Below are 15,667 nucleotides of genomic sequence, written 5' to 3' on the forward strand. Positions count from 1 at the left end.
CCTGGTGGGCTGAGATCAGGATGAGAAACCTCATCTCTACAGGTAATTTTTCACTAAGTTATAAAGCAGGCAGAACAGTGACTTTGAATGAAAGAGCCAGCTCAGCTTCCACTGGAGCTCCAGTGCTGCTGTGCCAGCATAAATTTTAATAAAATACCAATATAAATTTAGTCTTTTTACCCCTTGAAATGTTGCTCTATATAGAATGAGACTCACGGGCCTTTAAATAACAGTCTATTCAAGCATTACAATGAGCTATTTTGCCCACATAAGTAGATACTTTATTCCAGCAACTTGACAACGATTCAGAGAGCTGCCTTGCCCTGCTCTGAGCCATAAAGCCACTCCACATCTCCACAAACTGATTTGTAAGGTATGCTACTGCTACAATTTCTTCTTTGGTCTGTTGGTCTGTGCCCTTTTCACCAAATTACTCACAAAATCAAAGAGCACATTTTTATTCTAAAGGAACTTCTCTGACACAGCACAGATTTCAACTGAGATCAGCCTGAGAGATGTGTGTATTCCTTCATAGTCAACGTGTGTGCCCAGTGAATTCAGCTCCAGAGCAGAGCCAAAGGCTCCACAAAGACCCTTCATTGCTTGCTGCAGCTGCAAGCAAGGTCTGTGCTACAGAGATGCCTCTTTATAAGCCTATTTAATTTTAATACCTCTAAATTATGGCACTGGTTTTACAGCTGAGGTAGGAACTGCCATTACCATTTGTAAGACATTTATTTCTAACCTGCTCCAAAAGGCTGCTTTCCCCATGAATTATCCACTGCATGCCTTTATAACCCATGTAGAACTTGGCTTGCAAAGTCAACCATAAATCAGTCACAGCAAACCAGAGGTGAGATACCCTTTTACATGAACACATCACCCTCTGAGTGCTGTACCTCAAAGAGGCAGAGCCTAGGAAACCCAGAGCTGTCTTACAGCTCCTAGGAGAGGGACAGTATTTCAGAATTCAAAGTCTGGGTGGTTAAAGGAAAGAAATAGCAGTTTCCAAACAAAAGCATCAGCTGGTTTTGCTTCCTGCTGACATTAATTTATCTGTGGGGTTTGCATGTTATGTGAGGCAGTAAAATGGTGCTGAACGACACACGACAAGTTGGCATCACCCCCATGGGGAACGTGCTGGAAATACAGAGTAAAGGAAAAGAGGAGAAAGCACTGCTGAGAACATGGATAACCTCTCCCCCTCAGATCAGGCACACCAGTGATCTCCTCTCAGAATGGGAAAGAGGGATATGTTACATAAAGGTGCAGGATTTTTATATCCTGTCTTGTTTTTCTCAGCATCCCCTGGGCTCCTCACAGTACCAGCATCGACTGTAAGGCAAGCAGGGAAAAAGCTTCTCCTGACTCTACCCCAAACGTGGCAGTGAGGGGAAATGATGTAAAGGCAAACAACACTATAGAGGAAAGCCCTCAGACAGAAAACCAAAACTATTCAATGCTGCAAGCAGGGCCCACCAGCAGGAAAAGGGATAGAGCCTCCTGGTCAGAAAGGCCACCTGGATCAACCACTGCTCAGGGCAGACAAGGAACAGCTGTCCTGAACATCCCTGTGGCAGAAGGCAGCTCTGGCACCTCCCCTTGCTGAGAAGCAGCAGATTGTTTCCAGGACAGAGCTGGCTTTTGTGCCAACATCACAAGCCCACTTCAGAGACCTGAAGTGGAACAGCTTGTTCTCCTGCCCATGGATTTTCACAACCGTGCAGCCTCAGGAGCTGCCAGGCTGTGCTGTGATGGATGGTCTGGTGTCCAACACGGCCTCTCTGGAGGACAGCCACGCTGTTTTCACCAGAACAGCTGCAAACCTGGAGAAGGGATGATGCAAGAAGGAGTGGCTGTGCCTACTGCCCACCTTGTGCCTCATGCCATAAAGGCAGGAGCACTCAGACATCCCTCTGAGCCTTTATGGCTCTGAAACGAAGAGTCCTCTAAGCAAGTGAATCAGCTCCATGGATTTTAGGGAACACTACTGATGTGTGGAAGCAGTAATCACTGCTGTCAATGTATTCTGCTCCCACGTATGCGAAATAACCAAAACATGCACAGAAATGTGGCTGGTGTCAGTTTACCCTCTCTTGGTGTAAGACATATCCCATACTTGGTTCAGCCACAAAGAACATCTTCCATCTCCTCTCAGCAAAAGGCATTGGAGTGACCTTGACAGAACACAGAAATTGATGCTAAGTGACTGGCCCAAAGTGCTTAAATTTTACTCTGCAGCAGCTGGGATGTGATTCTCACGTGCTGAACCAGAAACAGACTGCAGCATTTGCTGAAGACAAGCCTTGCCAAAGGCTGCCAGGCTGGGAGGGACACTCCATCCCCTCCAGGTCACTGTGCTTTCCCACAACAAAACAGTTATTGGAAAGATTTCTCACAATTTCAGGCCCAGTAGGAGCATCAAATTTATTCCTTTTAACTCAGAGAATGTCTCAGAGCATCACAACTTTATCATGAGGCTCTGGCCTTCCCCTCTGGGCCCTCCAAGCTGCCCAGGTGATGGAGTGTGGCAATGACAGAGTAACTGAGGCTGGAGAGGACCTCCATGTGCTTGTCCCACCTGCTCAGGCCAGGGCCCCACTTCACAGGTAGGTCTGTTAGCCCAGGACTTCACCCAGTTGAGTCTTTAATGTCTCCAAAGATGGAGTCTCCTCAACTCCAGCGATCCCCATTTCAACACTTACCTGCTCTCGTGGTGGATTTCACCCACCCTGATATCCTAAATTCCTAAAAATGACAAGTCTTCAGCTCCAGCAGCACAGCCCTAGCACCGTGGTACTGGTTATTCCCTTTGGTCAGAATTTCTTCTTTGACTGGAAGGTGTTCCTCATTTGTCAGTTCAGATGGAGCATTCCCACAGGAATGCCACTCCTCCTATAAACTGCCACCATCTCCTGGCATCTGTCAGCTGGAAAATTCCCAGCTGTGGTTTATGTGATAAATCCACTGCTCCCATCAGAGATCTGCCCTGCCTCAGCTGGCTGCCCTTCACACTGCACTGCTTGCTGCCCAGGACATATTGATAAAATGCATGTCTGATACAGGCTGGGAAAGGAGGGAAAGTTGTAGCACACAGTCAACAGCATGGACGCCTTCCAGCAGCAAACCAGTGCCTTCAAACAGTGATGGATCACAAGCAAGTGGAGCCAGCTTCTGATTGCTCTTGCACTAAGGAAATGTTACCAATAAAAACACAAAAAAAAAATAAAAGGTAAGAATAATTGGAACTTGGCTTAGACCTTGTGTCTTATATGGACATGCAGGCAAAAAAAAAAAAAAAAAAAGGAAAACACATCCAGGCAAATTGAGATTGCACATCTATAAATTAAGGCTGAAAGAAGAGGTCAAATTTTAACATTTTTGCCACCTAAAAGCAGGGTGTGACCACTACAAGCAGCTCATCTAAAACACGTTCCTGAGTTTCACAGCAAAGTTCACGGTACCCTCACATTCACTATGGGACCAGGCACAAGGAAAACAGAGCGACTTTGAGTTAAGATTGCCAATCCAAACAACAACAGGAGCTGTAATCCTGTGTCTGATGAGTTTTCCAAACACAACCATATACCCAAAACCTGAAACTGAAGTATTTCATTCTCAAGATCAGCTGAAGAACTCTGAAGCATTTAGGTGATGTAGGAAGAAGAAGCCTACCAGGAGCACAACCGTTTCTAAATCCCCTTGGGCTGACTCCAGGTACTTAGATAAATAAGAAGCATGGACAGATGCCAACCCCCCCTGCCTCCTCCTCCCCAGGTAGAACTCTGCTATTTGGGCGAAACTATCCCACAACATCCAGAACTGTCAGAGGTGAAGGGTGCACTGGTTTGCTGGCAGGGAACTTTCACAGAGAATCATTTGAGTACATCTCCTTCATCCTTGGCAGTGGCTGCACCATCCCTGGAAGTGTCCAAGGCCAGGCTGGATGGGGCTTTGAGCAATCTGGGATCGTGGGAGGTGTCCCTGCCTATGACAGGGGGGTGGAAGGAGATGGGCTTTAAGGTCCTTTCCAAACCAAACCATTCCAAGCTGATTCTCTGATTTCACTCTGCAGAGCTGGACACTGCCCTGCCTTACTCAAAGGGGATAAATGAGACTCAACAAGTGCCAAGTTGGGGTGCAAGAGCATTCATCAGTCTGCACCTTTAGCTGCTCCTCCTGCCTGGAGGGCAGACATATCTGGAATCTCTGACACTTCTTTCTTCTTGAATTATGCAAGGTGCTGGCCCCTGTGCTCCTTCCTCCTCAATCGAGGGGTTGGGAAGGGCTAAAAAGTTGGTGTTGGCCTCAAGTTGAGATGCTCTGATTTGCTGTATAAAAACCCCAAGAACAGACCTGGACTTGAGTAACCACTGCAAGAAATTTTATCAGAGACTGAGCTGGTCCAGAAGAGCATCAGGTCTGCAGGACACAAGAACGTCTCCTGAGCATGGAATGGTCCAGAAGTCACCTCAGAAATTTTGGAGTGCACCAGAACCCTTCAGTCCATGAAAACCAGCATATCTCACGCTCCACAGGCAAAAGCATTGGGCCCTTCATCATACAACATAAGTGATCCCAAGCAAAATGGGACGTACATCTGGTTTATTACCAATTAAAAGCAGGAAGCTACAAATCACACTTTAGAGCAGCAGGAGCAGAGCAAAGCGTGCTGAATACATCCCTGGGAAACACTGGTACCCTCTGCAAAATTAGCCATGCTTCAGCAATACATTTAGTGGAATTATCTGAGGATCAAAATTACTAAATGTTCCATGAAGACCCTGGATTATTGTGTTGTGGTGTTGTGTCAACAAGACAGAGAACTAAAGTACGAGAAAAAATACCCTTCTTAGAGTAAAAGGAGGATTGTGCTCTCACCTGCCCCATTACTACAGCTCCAAGTAATCAAACATGGATATAATTTTGCTGTTGCTTAAAATGAAACAGTTCAGCACTGAACAAATAATGGCTTCTGCTCCAACCCAATGTGACAAATCCAACGATGCACACACCAGGCAATCTACTTCGTTACTGTTTCAATAAAAATGATTTCATGGGTTCTTTTTTTCTTCCTCCCCTGAGACACCAGCATATTGGTGATTACTTAGGATTATAGCAGTGCTTATTCCATTAAGCAATCCAATTCACCAGGCATTGCTGATTTAGACATGCAGTTCCACAAAAGGCTTGGTACTGCTCTCTGTTTCCTAGGAAATGCAAGGCCCATAGAATGGGATGCAGAGACTGGGAAGCTCCCATCAACTGGAGTGCCTACACAGCCTGAGGACCGAGATCCTGGGAGCAATTCTCTGCTGGCATTGATAGGAAAAATCTGCTGAAGTCCATGGAATGGAGCAAGGCGAAATTGTTTTCAACCTGTGCTATTGCTATCCAACAGAACAGCACAGCAGGTCCGAGGAAAGCAGTGAGAAAATGGTCCCTGAAATAAATGCCAGGACACGAGGGCGTGTTTGTCACCACTGCTCAGTGCTGCTCAGATTCTTCTTCCCATTTTTCCAATGTCCAACACCAAACCAAACTCGATGGAAGAAGTCTTCTTGGATCAACATGTGTTACTGCACAGCCAAGTCATCTCCTTCTGAAGAGAACCACAAAGTTCCCACTAAAAGGTAAAGCAAAGCAATGCTTTTATACCATCTTTTATTTCATTTAATCACAGGACAAGAACAGCTTCTCCAAATGTGCTTTTTCTAGAAAATGTGCCTGTTTTTTACCAGCCAGAGCAAATCACAGTGCTTTGTGCTGACCTCAGTATCTCTTCTACAGCCTACAGAAGATTATCTGCTCCAGCAGTTAAAGAATCTTCCTAAAGACAGAAAAACCTCATCTTTGATAAACAAACACTCTGTTAACATTCCAGCCAAAGCATAAGAAGTTCACTGCAGAAGCTGGATTGATTATGTAAGGCATTGATTCCTGCCTCACATATTTTTTTGCTCTATAATAAAGATGTTTGAGAGCCAGAAATTCAGCAGCTGCAGTAATAGATCGAAGAGAACTTACTGTAACTAGCAGACAATCTGATCCAAATTTTTCTTTCTTTCAAAAGCGTAATTAAATACTAGGAGCTGAAATAAATCTACTTAATACACCCTAAATCATTTCGTGCTGGTATAAAGCAAAATTCAAGGGACTGAGGAGAGATCAAAACAGAACCTTTACCTGCATCAACCAAAATTGACAGCAGCACTATTAAGAAAAGCACCACAGTAAAGCAAAGTAATAGTCTTAATTTACTGCTGAATCTTTCAGTTCTGTTTCCTTCCCTTTTCTTCCTTGGAAAGTGCATGTTTTATTTATGATTAGAGGAACTTATCCCTGAAGGGCATGTCTCACCAAGCTGATCTTTTAGGGGACAAAGTAAATTTAAGATTAACTTGGTCTGCTTCAAATTGCCAGAATGTTATTTGAGCCCATGAATTTCCATCAGGTTCTCTGAGTCAGTTGCTGTGTCTGGGTTATCGAGGAAGGAGCAGGCTCTGCTGCTGGGATTAGGAATGGTTTACTTTCACTCAATACTTCCTTTCACCATCAAAGACTCTTTGCAAACCTAATAACAGACTCCAGAGAGACAGGAAAAGCTCCCTTTACTGATAAACTAAGCCAAAGCTCTGTAAAAAAAAAAAGCTGGGCAAAAGGAGTTAAAAATCCATCCACTTGTCTTTGTCCCATTTCATCCTACACAGAATTTCAGGGACAGATCATTATCAACGGTACCAAATGCACTTCAGAACAACAAACAAAAAATAACACAGCACCACACACACCTCTAATGCCAGCACTCCTCGTTCCTTATTCAGCTGACCTAAAACCCTTTTTTCTAGGTTATCCTAGACTCCTTGGAACTGGACAGCTTAGTAATGTCAGCCTTTGTCGCTACTGGACACGAAATGAGTACACAGAAGCTTGGTAAGTTTAAAAGAGAAAAAGACTCAGTTTTATTCAAACATCTGGTATTTATAGATTTCTAAAGGTGACTGTGGATTGGAGGATGGAATTGCCACCTCTCCAACCACACTGGTCCAAAGATAAATCAATCATTTCTCTCCACCTACAGAGAAATATGTGAACTATTCTATTTATACATGAAACTGTGTGGGAACTCTGACTCTCAAATACGTAAACATTATCAGAAGGCTAAAGAAGTTTTATGAGAACTTTAAAGCTCTCAAAAAAACTATAAAAGAAAACTTAACACTTTCAAAAACCAGGGCAACAAGCTTTGAATTATCCACCCACACACAGCACATTCCTGCTCCACCCCTGGAGATTACACAGGCTCCTTCTCCTCACTCCAGCTTGCACGCTTCCAACGGGAGCAGTGGACACGGTCTCTTGAGCAAGCTCAGGTTTATATTTAGCTCCAAAGTACAGATTTGACAAGTGTTTATATTTAGATGGAGAGTCAATAAGCTCCACTGGAGGCTGAACATTTGATTTAATTGGCACCCTTTGCACCTCTTGTGGCGGGATTCTTCGTCGGCACGGGCCAGACCTGAACGAATGTTACGAGGTTTTAACTTTTGTTCCACAGCAAAGAGATGGATATGGAAGAAAGGATGACAGTGTGCTGCTCAGTACATCAGTTTGTTTGTCTCCTGCCTCCAGCAGATGAAAGGAATCTTACCCTTGCCTGATGACTAAGTAGTTCAAGGGAGAAAAAAAAAAAAAAAAGAAAAGCCAAGGATTTGTCCTATGAAACTGCCCTTTCTGGAGCTAATCAAATCTTATTTCCACTCATTTGATCCTTATTAGACTTTTCAAGGAAGATTTTCCCCAGGCCATCTAAGAAAATTTCTTTTTTCCTTCTCATGCTGTTTGGAGGATGAGAACACATTTACATACAAAAAGCAAACGATCCCCAGATTTTGCAGCAACCCTGAGATGCTGTTTGCACAGAAAATCCTCTGAAAGCAAAGAGACCAGGACTGAGAACCTGCTGTTGCCCTAACTGCAAATTTTTGTTTAGCTCTTCCTTTGAGTGTTTGTTCATCCCATTAGAAAACTCTTACCACTTGCAAATAATTGAAGTCCCTGCCAGGACAATGCTGAGTCAAATGCTTCACTATACAAGGCAATTCTCTAAGAACTCTTCCAGATATTTGCATCAGAATTTACCTCCAGCTTTCTCAGCTTTATCACAGCAGCTTTAAGTTCTGTCAGCTCTATCAGAAGTTAACACTTGAGTGTCACAAAACAGCCCGGAATGACAAAATGGAAATGCCCATCAAAAGCTACAAGAAGTTTGTTATGGTTTGTTATGAGAGCCCAAATTCTCCAAAACTGAATGATTACAGCTCATCCTAGCTCAAACCTCTCATCTCAGGACAGGGTACAAATACTTGTGGAATAAGGAATGACACAAGTAATGAAAATATTCCAAGCATGAAGAATCAAGCTCAGCTCTCTGAATCTGAAGGATGAACAGAGGAAAAAGTGCTTCAGATCCTGGAATATATTCTGGATAAAGTACCAGAATATATTCCAAGATCTGAAGTAACATATAGAATATGTTTAGTACCAGAATATATTCCAGGATAAAGTAACATCTCTCCTGCCCTGCTGCCCAACTCCCTGTGTGGAGAGAAGCAGGTGAAAATTAGAAAAGAAAAAACATCACAACACAATAACACTGTCTCTCAACAGCAGAAATATTGTTGGAAACTCACAGAGTGACGGGCATTAATTAAACACTGCTCATTAATCAGGCATGGATAAAAAGCAGCTGTTCTGCAATAAGGGAGTAGAAATGTTGGAAACATTTCCTCCCTTCCCACCAACCTCTTCCTCAAAGCGGTACCAAGGCCAGCACCAGATCAGGTCAGCCATGGCTTTATCCAGCTGAACCGTGAATGCCAAGGATGGAGTTTCTGCCATTCCCAGGGACAGCCTGCTTCAACAGAAAATACCCAAAAATTCCCCAAACAAGCCTCCCAAGCAGCAGCTTGAAGGACAAGGGCATTGACCTTTTCCACCCTTTTAAATCAGCTGTAGGGGTGCACTGTTATTTTCACCTCCAGTTGAGCAACAACTTCGGGGTTCTCAGGAGATGTAATTGCAGCTTGTAGCTGCTGCAAAGGTTAAAGCCAATGCAACAACCAGAGCAAGCCCACAGAGCACTGAGTTTCTTCAGGTTCCTCAGCTCTGAGTGACTGCTAGGAGACAGAGGAGAGGTTTGAAAGCTCTCAGCAGCATTTTGTATCATGCACAGGAGGACAATTCAGAGATTTACAGGCAATTTAAAGAGATTTCGACAGACAGAATTCAAGCATCCCACTAGTATTGGCTTGCACACACACACAGTGAATGGTGGAGCCAGATCAGCCCAAAACAGGCCAAAGCAAACACCTGGATGGACCCACAGAGACTCTAAACCACCCTCTCTAAAATGAAAAAGTCACAGTTCAGGGCAGACTCAGTGCAATTCTTGTATCTCTCTCTTAGCCATCACATCTGGGGCAGGGAAGCATCATTTTGTTAATGAAGATGTGAGGCTTGGCAGCATGGACTGCGGAAAACAGACACGAGAGCTGCTCCTGTTCCTACCCCTGCTGAAGGCAGGTTTGGGAGCGTGCCCCATCCTCCTTGCTACTCTCACCCTCTCACATCCCAACAGAGGGGATGTTTTCTGTATCCAGACATTGTCTCCCAGTCTCCAACTGGAATCTCCAGGCATTTCCAGGAAACAACTCTCAGCTCACTGCTGCAACAACAAAACATCCCCACAGTTCCCTGAAAAAAGCACCATTCCATGAAAAGCATTGGATATTTTTCCTTCAAGAAGTTACTAGTACTGCAAAAAGTGCAAACTTCTTTTTTTTTTTTTTCTCCTCTCCTAAAACAAACATTTCTTAAGCTTTGAAGCATGAAATAAGCAAGCCCCATAGAGAATGGTATTTTTAGCTTCCAGGATCACATGATGTGCCAATGGATTCTGTCAGGATCATCAGTCTTGCAAATTTAAATTGATTGAAGTAATAAGAGTGCTTGGCAAACATACCAAGCTGAAATATGTGAAAGGCCAAAACTTCTAATCAGACAGCATGAAGTAAATGCAGTTCTCTTTATAACACTTCTAAACAATTCATATTTGCTGGGAAAAAACCTTGTTGTGTTGCAAAATTATAAAGAACTTTTTGTCTTGTTTTTTCAATTCTTTCATAACCAGGTAATTTTTTTGTCATCACTCTGTCCTTTCTTTCCAAGTGTTTATATAAATCATTCTGATCTGCATTAAGAACTAATTAATTCAATATCAAAGAATTATTTCTACTACAAACAAACAGCTGGATTCTTGCAGTTATCCTTGCATTATTCTTATCCTGGATGGATGTGAAATGCAGTATGCAAAACAGATAAAAATGTATGATGAAATACTCTTACAAGGCTGGATTTAGATTGATCAAAGGCAGAACAGTCAAAGAAAAACTTCAAAACATCTCATCTTTGGTGTGGTTTTATTGCTTTTTTAATTCACTGTGATCAGACTTTAGTATGAACCCCAACGGACAGAGATTTTCCATTCCCATGGCCAGACATCCATCACCATTCCAACTTTAGCTGAGGGCCCACACCTCATGAGTATCCACAAGCATCCCTCCTACAAACACTGGAGAGGATTTAGGGCAAGAAAAGCTGAAGTAAACAAGGATAACAGAAAAAAACTTACATTGGTCAAGGTCAATTAAGTTAAAAAATTAAAATTAGCCAACCTGCATTGTCTTGCAGGATTTTAAGTTTCTCATTTAATGATTTTGTGCTCTGGGACGAGATGCATTGACTGAAACACAAGATGTGTTTAGGAAGAAACAGGCAACACATGAGCCAGGTTCTCTCAATTGCACCAGAACAAAGCCCCAACAATTCCATTAAAATCTGTGGGTTTTCACTGGATAAAACCAAGAGAAAGATCTCCAATAATTGCCATTGTTATTCATTAATTACAGTGCAAAGATAACCAGAATTTCTCATGAAGGCTGGTACCTTTTTATATTTAGAATATGAAATCAAAACTTATTTCAGAGATAGAGTCTCAACTAAATCACATAACTGTGGTCAAAAGTAAGTGCTAAAAGAAGGTGAGTTATGGGCAAGTTATCTGCTTGACTTCAGGAACACACCAAGGATGAGGTGCTAGAACAAGCCTGGACTCTAGGAGACAGTTTGCATTTAATCATACGACAAAAAATAATTGTCCTCCCTTTCCCATTGATTGCTATCTGTTAATATTCACTTTGAGCTTGCAATGACTTTCCCCAGAGCAGGAACTGAGCAATTTCTGTCCAAGCATGGGAGGCTGGGAGCTAAGCATGGTGTCCAAGTTCACAGCAAGCTTCAGGCTTAAAATTTCATGTTCCCTCACTAAGATGCAGAGACTGAGTCCAACTACAACCAGAGATTCTCCAGGGATTTCTCATGGCTTCAAGAAAAACTGACTGCTGTACCATGGTTTTAATACATTTGCATTAAAATTATATTACAATGTGTGTCTTGGTTTATCTAGCAAATGTTAGACTTTGTAATAATGGGAATTAGTATATAAGGCAATACAAAAATAAAAGGAGGTCAGATTAACCTTAATTGTCCCTTCTGGCCTTAAAAACATCTATCAGTCACAAGGCTTTAGGAACACTGACACAGACCCAGCTGATCCAGCTGCCAGACAAACCCAGACAAGGAATCCTGACCAGGTAAGAGCTCCCTGGATCAAACATCACTGGAATCTAAGCATGGCACTGGTGGCAGCAGAACCCAGCAGGTCTGGGAGTTCTTCAGAGCTTGCTAGGAAAATTCCAGTCCAGGCAGGATTCTTTTTCACTGGTGCAGGTGAGCACCAAAAGTGGTAAAGGTTGAGCAGAGCTTACACCAAAGGCATTTTAAACTTTTACTTTGCTCATCTTGGCACATCACAAAGCTCAGATGTGAAGGAGACATCTGGAGCCAAACTGCCAGAGAAGATAATTGCTTGAGAAGTGGTTCCAAGGTAGAGCTGTCCTCATGAAAATTCAGAAAAACCTCAGAGGTTCAGTGATAGCTAGGAGGCTCATTCCAGGAGTTATCAAAACTTCTTTTCCCACATGTTTTCCAAGCAGACACACTTGGAAATCTGGATGCATTAGACCTGCATGAATTAGATCAGACAGACAAGCAGGGAAATCTCATCGAGGAGAAAATGTAGAGCTTGCTTTTATTTAGATATTTATCATGTTTTCTTTAATGTGTGTCAGATTAATGAGGAGTAAAATCATTAAAGAAGATTCCACAGAGCTGGAAGAATGCAGAATACATTTCATTTCTCCTACTAGCCACCCCAGGAGATTAATCTGCAAGTTCTCAAGAATTCAAGAATTCACAGAATGGTTTGGGTTTGGAAGGAACTTTAAAGATTATCTTGCTCCAGTCCCCCTGTCATGGGCAGGGACACCTTCCACTATCCCAGGTTGCTCCAAGCCCCATCCAACCTGGCCTGGAACACTTCCAGGGATGGGGCAGCCACAGCTTCTGTGGGCAACCTGTGCCAGGACCCCAGCACTCTCTGAGTGAAGAATTTCTTCCTAAAATCTAATCCCAATCTTTCCTGCCTTAGTTTAAAACCATTCTGCCTTGTCCTGCACAGATAGCAGATTATATTTTTGTTCAAAGCCAATTTAAACTCCAAGTTACCACAAAGCACTCTAAAAGTCATCTCTGTTTCTGAAGTGTTTGTGTATCCCAAGGCTCTGCTCCCAGTTACATCAGTGTGAACCTGAAATAAATTCCTATGCTGTAAAGGAGTTATTCATAAGCAGCTACTTCAGACTGATCCCAAACTCACAAATGGCCACATTTCCCAGCCTGGAGGAGAAGGTGACAGTTTAATAAGGAAATATTAAAAAAAAGCATTTTCAACTTGAGCAAACTCTGTGTATTCTGCATCTAAAAACTAACTTGACTGTCCACAGGAGCTTATGTGTCAGATGCTCAAAATCTGTGCTATAAATAGACTCCAGCAGTCTTCTGAAAGCACTGAGACATGAGAATTGTCAAACACAGACAGAGCACCTAAATATTCAGTGATCTAATTTTGATCTCACAGAAGGTATACACTGGTGTAACGCTGTATTTTTTTTAATGGAGAGAGGATTCATTTAGACACAAGATTACTAACCTATATTTATTTCTATTTTTAATCTTTGTGGTTAATTATTTATGTTACATGGCATGTTTAAGATAAGAACATATTGCTGCTCTAGAAAAAAAACTAATAGAACAGGCTTTCCTGCTTTCTCAGATAAAAGAAAATAACAAAGATTCAATCCTCTCTAATTTCACACAACAGTCCTGTCTTCCTGTGATCACTAAATTAACAGTGCTGCAATCACTTTGAAATTGTATATAACATTTAAAGTTATTAGTCAGCTGTTTGCTTTGCTACAAAGAACTCAACACACTCCACAAAGCAGGAGACAAAACCTGAGCACACCCAAGTGATCTGCTCTCCCAGCTTGAGTCTTTCTGGTCTGCAAGTTAGATGTGCAGAAATGGCCATTGAACAGGGCAAAAGAAACAAACACAGGCTGATGGATGAGTACTTGCAAATAAGTACAGGCCAAGATCAAAATTAACTCACTTTAGGCACCGGTAAGTGCAAGCAGATTTAAACAAGACAAAATGCAGCAGAGGGGGAAAAACAGACCAAGGGCTACTTCTGCACTCCCATTTCTTTCAGTGGTTTTGCCTGAGTCAGAAATCCAGCTCTAGAACCCGACTAACAGCTGAATATCCAACCCACAGACAACTCTGCCAGAATCAGAGCCTCTCTCTAAACCATGCAGCAGACAGCAAGAGTCTGCTTTTCATCAGCTTCTTCTCCATCTCCCAAGACACCAAAGTCACAAAGGGTTTGTCACCAACGTGCAAAACTCAAGCTTTGGGACTCAATTAAAAGAAAAAAAAAAAAAAAAGAAAAGATGGTTCTAGGGAAGACAGAAGTCAGCAGGCAGCTTATTTGAGGCAGCTTCTCCACACCATGCAAAATGAGACTGGGGCACAGAGGAGTCCTGATCCCCCTTTGAGTTGTGCAAGGATTTGGAAGCTTAAACCAAAGTTAGGCCACCAAGAATGCAGCACTTCAGTTACTGGTGGGGGAAGAACTGGGGTGGGGGAAAAATACTTAAAATATTAGTGAGTCACATTAACAAGAGACACATCGATGATTATGAGCTTAAAAAATAATCCTCATGAATTTCAGAAAGGAATGTGATGATGGCCTATCCAGCTGGAATGGCTTGGAATGTGGCAAAGGATGAAGAGTTCAGCTTGTTGGGTCCTTTCCCTGGGTGGCCACAGGGAGACACTTCCTCCTAGATACCATTTCTAGGTAGGTCTGCCATCAGCCTGATCTAACCTAACCCCAGGAGTCACTGCTCCCTGTTCTTGTAATTTACAGCCTAATCACAGATCATTCAGAATTTTCAGCCATGGGCTGGGTGTTAGTTTTGAATTCCAGCCCCTTCACCAGTCAGACCTCCCATGGACACAGCTGCAGCTCTTGGTCCAACTCAGCAGCATTTTCATGCAGTGATGCAAGTGGGAGATGTTTGGCTGGTGGGCCAATCTGCTGTTTAATGGAATTCTTGAATCCCCAAGGCTACAAAAGGGAGTAGGCAAGGTGGCCTGGATTGGACAACCTCAAACCATCTCCTGAACACTTGCAATACTACCCAGTACTTCTTTATCAGGACCATTAAATACATTTCTCCTGGTATTTAAACAGCCTCTCCTTCCTGTTTCCTTTTGTCTCCTGTAATTTGTTGTGTAGGTGAATTTCTCAACCTGTGCCAAGGTCGGGGTAGTGTTTACAACACATTTAAATCTAACTCCAAACGGTACCTGAGCCTTTGCTTGCCATATACCGCATCTAACAATGTCACCATCTGTGAGCAATATGCTGACATGACTTCACTTCCCAAGCGCTGGCAAAATGCTGGGAAGAAAGATAACAAAGTTGCAAAGATCATTTCAAAGTCACTGATAACTTGGCCAAAAATTTTGTCTCATTATCTGCCCAGCTCTTGCCTTGATCTCCTCATAAACGAAAGGGAAAAGCACAACTTTATCTTAACATATATGTTTTTAATTCTTAATGGAGCAATGAAATATTGGATCTTTAATGAGCCTCTGCAGCCACTGTTCTGTGGAGCAGTAAATCCAGAAGAGTAATGAGGTGGCACCAAACCAAGGCCTGTCTGGAGCTCCAGGATGCAATTCACATCGACAATTTGGTCCAGTATAAAAAGCAGCAGTCTCAGTTTTGGGAAAACAATGGAATTTTTAAACTTAGCTTAAAAATGTTACAGGGAGCTTCACAGAAACAAAGAAGTGGTGTGGAAGGGACCTGAAAGACCATGTTGTTCCAGCCTCCCACCATGGACAGGGACACCTTCCGCTACAGCAGGTTGCCAAAATATCTTTGACAATGCTAGGTTGGAAAAAGAAATTGAGAAAGAGTGGAAAAAATACAAACTTGAATAGAAAATAAATAGGAGCAGTCAGATGTGACCAGCAAGACATGTCCTCTGTTCCCATCAAAATACCAGACCAAATAATCAAACAGGATACATGAAAAGGAAACAAGGAAAATGCCACTCAGAGCTTCCTTGAG

General features: G+C 42.7%; 1 protein-coding gene and 1 long non-coding RNA gene across 5 annotated transcripts in view; one reads left to right on the plus strand and one right to left on the minus strand.

The window, feature by feature from the left end:
• Window positions 1-15,667, minus strand: part of SLC35F4 (solute carrier family 35 member F4) — a 116,405-nt gene that overhangs the window by 83,615 nt on the left and 17,123 nt on the right. The gene's annotated exons all lie outside the window — the stretch shown is intronic.
• Window positions 280-5,075, plus strand: LOC137475119 (uncharacterized). Of its 3 annotated transcripts, none has more exons than XR_010999699.1 (4): window positions 280-373; window positions 2,242-2,351; window positions 2,446-2,609; window positions 4,539-5,075. It is a non-coding gene; the product is annotated as an uncharacterized lncRNA (long non-coding RNA). The 3 variants fall into 3 exon arrangements; XR_010999698.1 differs by lacking the exon at window positions 4,539-5,075 and adding an exon at window positions 3,066-3,220; XR_010999697.1 differs by lacking the exon at window positions 4,539-5,075 and having other exon boundaries at window positions 2,446-3,220.

The sequence above is a fragment of the Anomalospiza imberbis genome, chromosome 6 (genome assembly GCF_031753505.1).
Source record: "Anomalospiza imberbis isolate Cuckoo-Finch-1a 21T00152 chromosome 6, ASM3175350v1, whole genome shotgun sequence".
Lineage (NCBI taxonomy): Eukaryota > Metazoa > Chordata > Aves > Passeriformes > Viduidae > Anomalospiza > Anomalospiza imberbis.